Below are 7,555 nucleotides of genomic sequence, written 5' to 3'. Positions count from 1 at the left end.
TCAAAGTGCTGGGATTACAGGCACAAGCCACCGCACCCGACCAAATAAAATATTTTTTAAAATATCCAAAGAATGGGGTACAAATATATCAAGAAATTTGTTAATAATAGAATGGGTAAACAAAATATAAAATTAGTGAAATCAATCCATATATATGATGTTGATATATGAGAAATGTCATGAATGTAAATGGAATAAATCAGTCAAAATTATTTAGCTTATTTATTTATTTATTTGATAGTTGTCTCTGATATTTATTTGTCTGTTTGTAAAATTAATACGTGAGGAGCATTGGATTTGGTGAGAACATTTTGAACCCTAGCTGTCACGAGCCACATGCAGGATCTAGACCAGTGACTTCTCAGAACTGCCATTTCCTCATCTGGTAGGCAGGCTGGTGAGCCCTGTCTTGCTCACTCCACATATGGCAGTGCAAGATGAAATGAGATCACAGAGGGGAACCACTTGGCAAGCTAGAAAGTGTTGACAAATGGAAGGGGTTAGTGTCATCACCCTCAGCTAAGGTAGTACCAAGGTCCAAGCTCCTGCTCCTCCCCCTCCCCTAGCCCCTAAATATACCAGCGAATGGAGGGTCACCTGAAGCCTTGGTTTGATGGAGTTGGGGGAGAGACCATACATCTTCCTCAAGCATGGCCAGATGGGGCCTCAATGGGGCCCTTCTGGAATCGGACATCCGTTGTGGCCAGCTGTGTGAGGACCTCCTCCAACTCGGGTCCATCCTCTGGAAAACGCTCGGAGAAGGTTAGGATGTGGCCAGCAGCTGAGGTCTGGTATTCCAGAAGCTGCACGTCTGAGCCTTTAAGGCAAGTGTTGGGCTGAACGATGAGTTTCTTTCTTTCTTTCTTTCTTTTTATTATACTTTAAGTTCTAGGGTACATGTGCACAACGTGCAGGTTTGTTACATATGCATACTTGTGCCATGTTGGTGTGCTGTACCTATTAACTCATTTACATTAGATATATCTCCTAATGCTATCTCTCCCCCTCACTCCCCACAATAGGACCCAGTGTGTGATGATCCCCTTCCTGTATCCAAGTGTACTCATTGTTCAATTCGCACCTATGAGTGAGAACATGCGGTATTTGGTTTTCAGTTCTTGCGACAGTTTGCTGAGAATGATGGTTTCCAGCTGCATCCATGTCCCTACAAAGCACACAAACTCATCTTTTTTATGCCTGCATAGTATTTTTATGCCTGCATAGTATTCCATGGTGTATATGTGCCACATTTTCTTAATCCAGTCTGTCCTGATGGACATTTGGGTTGATTCCAAGTCTTTGCTATTGTGAATAGTGCAACAATAAACTTACGTGTGCATATGTCTTTATAGCAGCATGATTTATAATCCTTTGGGTATATCCCCAGTAATGGAATGGCTGGGTCAAATGCTATTTCTAGTTCTAGATCCTTGAGGAATCGCCACACTGTTTTCCACAATGGTTGAAGTAGTTTACAGTCCCACCAACAGTGTAAAAGTGTTCCTATTTCTCCACATCCTGTCCAGCACCTGTTGTTTCCTGATTTTTTAATGATTGCCATTCTAACTGGTGTGAGATGGTATCTCATTGTGGTTTTAATTTGTATTTCTCTGATGACGAGTGATGATAAGCATTTTTTCATCTGTCTGTTGGCTGTATGAATGTCTTCTTTTCAGAAGTGTCTGTTCATATCCTTTGCCCACTGTTTGATGGGGTTGTTTGTTTTTTCTTGTAAATTTGATTGAGTTCTTTGTAGGTGCTGGATATGAATGATGAGTTCTGAGATTCCTTAGGCAGCAGCACTCTGTGCCTGAGGGTGAGGAAGCACTCGGGGGTCAGCATTCCCCTCGTGCAGGGCCCACCCTCCGGCCACGTAACCCTGTGGACTTGAGCAACTGAAGTCTCTGCAGGAAGTCTCTGCAGGAAGTCTCTTGCCCACAGACCAGATCTTGCTGCAGTGGAGGTGGACCTTGGCATCCAGGTGCCCCTTGGAGCCTGTGATAGGAATGATGGTAACGAGTACCTCGCTAGCTTCCAGCAAGACTCTCAGGATCACAAACCAGGCCTGCATATGAGCCTGTCGCCAGTTGGAGGCCTTAGAACCCCAGAGGGAGCAGCCCACCCCGAACGAACCATGTGGAGTCAGTTCACGTAGATCACGTCCTCCGCATCAGCCCCCTCAAAGCCAAAGATCTCCAGCACTTTCAGGTGGAGACAGAGGAAGAGACCCACGCTCTCAGCTCAGCACTCTTTGTAGCTGGAGGCGATGGTGTTGAACTTGCTTTCCCAAGTCTCCCTGCTCAGCTCCAGCTCTGAATCTGCTCACCAGTCTCTGGGTTGATCAATGTCTCCTGGTCAAAGTTGAATGCTCCTTTTTTATCCTGCACAAAGAGCTTGCCACTGTCATGGCCCAGCAACTCGTACAGGCCCATCTGCACATAAAAGGAGGGCCCCTTCCAGAGGATGTACAGGTCCTTGCCATCCTCTTCCAGGAAGGTGAGCTTAGACTGCTGCGTGGTGTAGGCCATAGCCAGGACGTTCACAAGCGATACGTTCTTAAAACCTTCCATCTGCCTCAGGTCATGGTAGTTGGGGATGTTACTGCTGGCAGGGATGCCAGAGCCAGCAAAGGTGAGAACATCCAGGGAGGTGAAATCAGGGGTGAGGAACTTGTCCTTCTCAAAGACTTGGGGTCAGGAAAGCTCCTTTAGCAGCTGCTCTGCGCTTGCCACCAGCCACTCAAACTTGGCATTCATGGCCTTGTTTATCACGACTACGAAGTATTCAAATTCTCCTCAGGAACCAAAGGGGTCATGGTAGCTCTCGATGAACTCGGTAGCTCTAGATGAACTCGATGTAACTCTCCATGATGGGGATTTTGTGCTGATTCCCGAAGCAGGACCCCCTCTTGTGGGCCTTGATGGAGCCCTGGGTGAAGTGCTATTTATACTGGGCCAGCATCTGCCCCTGGTGGCTGTTGATTGCGTACGGCTTGGCTTTCTCCAGCTGCTCCACCACCTTCTGGGGGATGAGCACATAGTCTCCCTGGGTCACCTGGAGAGGGCTTCCCCAGAATTTGTTGCTTTTGAGCCTGAAAGTCACCTCGGAGTGCAGGGAAGGCTCTGTGCTGAGAAGCCAGACACACCTCGTAGTGGGGCTACCCTTCTCCGTCCACCTCTTTGAAGAGCCAGGTGTTGTAGGATCTGAGGTTCTGTGAGTCTAGAAAGTCTCAGGTCAGTTTTGCATCTTCCATGGTACAATTCCCAAAGAAATAGGTGGTGATTCTCTCCTTCTCCAGCCCAAGGTGTCGAAGCCTTGACTCCAAAGAGAACATAAGATCCCTGCAGGTCTTCCAGAAGCCCCTGAGCAGTCTCATGACCTAGGATCACCCATTCCAGCTTCTCCTGATACTCCTCTTTGGTAAGGCCCTCGGCCAGGTCATGTTGGCATAGCTGGTTGGGGTCCTGGGAGCAGAAGTGGTGACTGAGCAGAGGATAGGTGTCGGGGGCCTTGGGGAAGGTCTACAGCAGCACATCCAGGCCTCTGTACCAGTCAGCATGGGTAAGGTTGTGAGAATAGAGGAGGTGCTCTGTGGGTGACAGGAGGCAGAAGGCCTCGAGGCATTCCATGCTAGACACTCCAATTTCATTGGGCAGGATGTACTGTGTGTCCTCCATGGGCCCTGCTGCAGCAGCTGCTCTGTTTGCAAAGTCTATTTAGTTTATTTTTTAAAAATCATATTTGAGATTTCTTCTTTGGGGTAGTATAGTGTATTTGTGTCAGACTAACTCTTACACTTAGAATAATCAGAAAAGTAACTTACAATATATGTCTTTGTCTTTGTCTTCAAAGACATCAGACTTTTATAGAAGAAATGAGGAGAAATCAAATGAATACATTTGCAAAGAGAGGAGAAACTCTCAAAGTTGAAGTAATTACTTTTATTTTCTTTGTCTTGGATGTTTTTCTGGTTCTTAGTTTGGCTAAGAATGTGAATACTTCAGCTTTTTCCAGGCAGAAGGCTAGTTTTGGTGGGAAGGGAATCTAGCAGAATTCTGCATGGAACCATGAGCTACGGGGGCAGCTTCAAACATGAGGGTGGGTATTCAGAGTCCAAATTCTGAAGCTGAAAATGGTACAAAACTATCACAATAAAGATTTATTTTGTAGAGAAAAATAATACTATATAAAATATGAAGAGACTTATGTGTTGTAATAGTCCATTCTCACATTAGTATAAATAACTACCTGAGACCAGTTAATTTACAGAGGTTTAATTTACTCAAAGTTTCACAGTCTGTACAGAAAGCATGGCTGGAGAAGCCTTAGAAAACTTACAATTATGACAGAATGGGAAGCAGGCACATCTTACGTGACTGGAGAAGGAGGAATAGGGTGAGGGAAAAGGTGCCACACTCTTGTAAACAACCAGATCTCATGAGAACTCACTCACTATCACAAGAACCGTAACAGGAAACTCTTTGCTGTTCTTGGTGATTGCCATGATCCAATCACCCTGCACCTAGCTTTACCTCAAACATTGGAGATTAAAATTCAATATGAGATTTGGTTGAGGACACATTGTCAAACCATACTATTCCAACCCTGGACCCTCCCAAATCCTATGTCCTTCTCACATTTCAAAATAGCAATCATCCCTTCTCAACAGTCTGGAAAAGTCTTAATTCATTTCAATATTAACTCAAAAGACCCAAATAAAAGTCTCATTTCAGACAAGGCTGGTCCTTTCCACCCATGAGACTGTATCATCAAAGACAAGTTGGTTACTTCTGACATACAATGGGAGTACAGGCATTGAATACATACTCTCTTTCCAAAAGGGAGGAATCAGCCCAAAGAAAGGAGTTGAAAGCCGCACAAAAGTCTGAAACACAACAAGGCAGTCATTAAATCTTAAAGCTCCAAAATAATACTCTTTGACTCTAAGTCTCATATCTAGGCAACACTGATGCAAAGGGTGGGCTACCAAGGCCTTGGGTAGCCCTGTCTCTGTGGCTCTACAGGATATAGTCACCATGACTATTTTCCCAGTTTAGTGACTGTGACTTTTCTAGGCTCATGGTGCAAATTGTTGGTGGATCTATTATTCTGGGGTCCAGAGGACAGTAGCTTTCCTCTCAGAACTCTACCAGGCAGTGTCTAAGTGGGGACTCTGTGTGAGGGCTCCAACCCCACTTTTCCCCTCTGCATTGCCTTAGTAGAGTTTCTCCATAAGAGTTCTACCCCTGCAGTAGACTTCTAACAGGACATTCAGTTGTTTCCATATATCCTCTGGAATCTAGGCAGAGTTGCTGAAGTCTCAACTGTTGTCCTCTGCACACCCACATGCTTAACACAATGTGGAAGCTGCCAAGGCTTATGGGGTCTTGCACCCTTTGGAGCAACAGCCTGAGATGTACCTGGGGCCCTTGTAGCTATAGCTGGAGCTGGAGAAGTTGGGATGCAGAGAGAAGTGTCCCAAGGTTGCACACAGGAGAGTGTGCCCCCTGCCCATGAAACCATTTCTTGGCCCCCCTGCCCATGAAACCATCCTTCTTTCCTAGGCCTGTGATCAGAGGGTCTACCAAAAAGGTTTCTGAAATAACCTCAATGTGTTTTCCCCATTGCCTTGGCTATTAACGTTTGGCTTGTCCTGTGCAAATTTCTGTAGCTGGCTTGAATTCTTTCACCGGAAATGTGTTTTTCTTTTCTACCACATAGCCAGACTCCAAATTTTCCAAACTTTCATGCTCCTTTTCACTTTTAAATATAGCTTCCAGTTTCAAATAATCTCTTTGCTCATGCATATGAGCAAATGTTTTTAGAAGCAGCCAGGTAACATCTTGAATGCTTTGTTGCTTAGAAATTTCTTCCACCAGATACCATAAATCATCTCTCTCAAGTTCAAAGTTCCACAGACTTCTAGGCATCCAACCTCTTTGCTAATGAGTAACAAAAGTGACCTTTGCTTCAGTTCCCAATAAGTTCCTCTCCATCTGAGACCACCTCAGACTGGACCTCATTGTCTTTATTACTATCAGAATTTTCGTCAAAGCAATTCAACAGGTCCCTAGGAAGTTCCAAACTTTCTTTCATCTTCCTGTCTTCTTCTGAGTCATCCACGATTTTCCAACCTCTGCCTGTCTACCAGTTCCAAAGTTACTTCCACATTTTCAGGTATCTTCATAACAATGCCCCACTCCTGGTACCAATTTTTACTATTAGTTCATTCTCACATTGCTATAAAGGACTAACTGAGACTGGGTAATATATAAAGAAAAGAGGTTTAATTGACTCAAAGTTCTGCAGGCTGTACAGGAAGCAGAGGCCTCAGGAAGCTTATAACCATGACAGAAGATGAAGGGGAAGAAGGCATGTCTTACATGGCCAAAGAAGGAGGAAGAGGATGATGAGGAGATGTCATAAACTTTTAAACAACAAGATATTGTGAGAACTTAATCACTATTACGAGAAGAGCCAGGGGGAAATATGCACCCATGATCCAATCACCTCCCATTTGACTCTACCTCTAACATTGGAGGTTACAATTCAACATGAGATTTGGGTTGGGAAACAGAGCCAAACCATACCATGTTTCATCTAAATATTGAAATTGGTAGAAATCCAAATATTGTAGAGTATATCCCAATATTTAAGTCTTTTTGAAATAAATGATTCGTTTAGTAAAATAAATTCTTTATGAAAAGGGTAAAATAATTTGCATGACAAACATTTTATGAGTTTGCAACTGTAACAATCAGTGAAATATTCTGAACTAAAACATAGTGCATCTAAAAAATAATAACTCAATAGATGTGTTTGACAGTCGCTTCAACCAAATTGAAATCAACGTTGTTCAACTGAAAGAATTGTCAATTGAAAATATCCAAACTGAATCCTCACCAACAATTACCTTTAATACTTTTTATAATTATATATATATATACACACATAATTATTATTTGTCAATTAAAAATTGACACATTTTTAATTACATGCATGCATAGTGGCTCATGCATCTAATCTCAGAATATTGGGAGGTTGAAGTGGGTGCATCACTTGAGCTCAGGAGTTTGAGTCCAATCTGGGAAACATGATGAAACCTCACCTTCACAAAAATACAAAAATTAGCCAGATGTGGTGGTGATGAGTGTCTACAGTCCTAGTTACTTAGGAGGCCGAGGTGGGAGGATCACCTAATCCAGGGAGGTCAAAACTACAGTGAGCCAAAATCATTCCACTGCACTCCAGCCTGAATGACAAAGTGAGACTTTGTCTCAAAAATAAATATGAATAATTTCCATAAAATTTAGAAAAAACCTTGTGAAATAAAAATAAAATAGTATTTAGAAACACATCATTAATATTGATTCAGAAAGAACAAAGTTACAATGTTTTGTATCACCATTTCTTTTTTAAATTAAGATATAATTTCTAACAAGCAAAATATAAAAGAAAAGCAATATAGGGTCTAACAATTTGAAGACAATTCAGAGAAAAATAAGAATCAGAAAAATTATTAAATTTAATTAAAACGTTTTCTTCAATTTATAAG

General features: G+C 42.8%; 1 pseudogene; it reads right to left on the bottom strand.

The window, feature by feature from the left end:
- Nucleotides 1–644: 644 nt before the first annotated feature.
- Nucleotides 645–3,677, bottom strand: LOC113220422 (annotated as a pseudogene).
- Between the last annotated feature and the right edge of the window lie 3,878 nt (nucleotides 3,678–7,555).

The sequence above is a fragment of the Piliocolobus tephrosceles genome, unplaced genomic scaffold (genome assembly GCF_002776525.5).
Source record: "Piliocolobus tephrosceles isolate RC106 unplaced genomic scaffold, ASM277652v3 unscaffolded_1144, whole genome shotgun sequence".
Classification (NCBI taxonomy): Eukaryota; Metazoa; Chordata; class Mammalia; order Primates; family Cercopithecidae; genus Piliocolobus; species Piliocolobus tephrosceles.
Note: the sequence above shows the minus strand (reverse complement) of the source record. Positions and strands in the feature narration are given on the sequence as shown.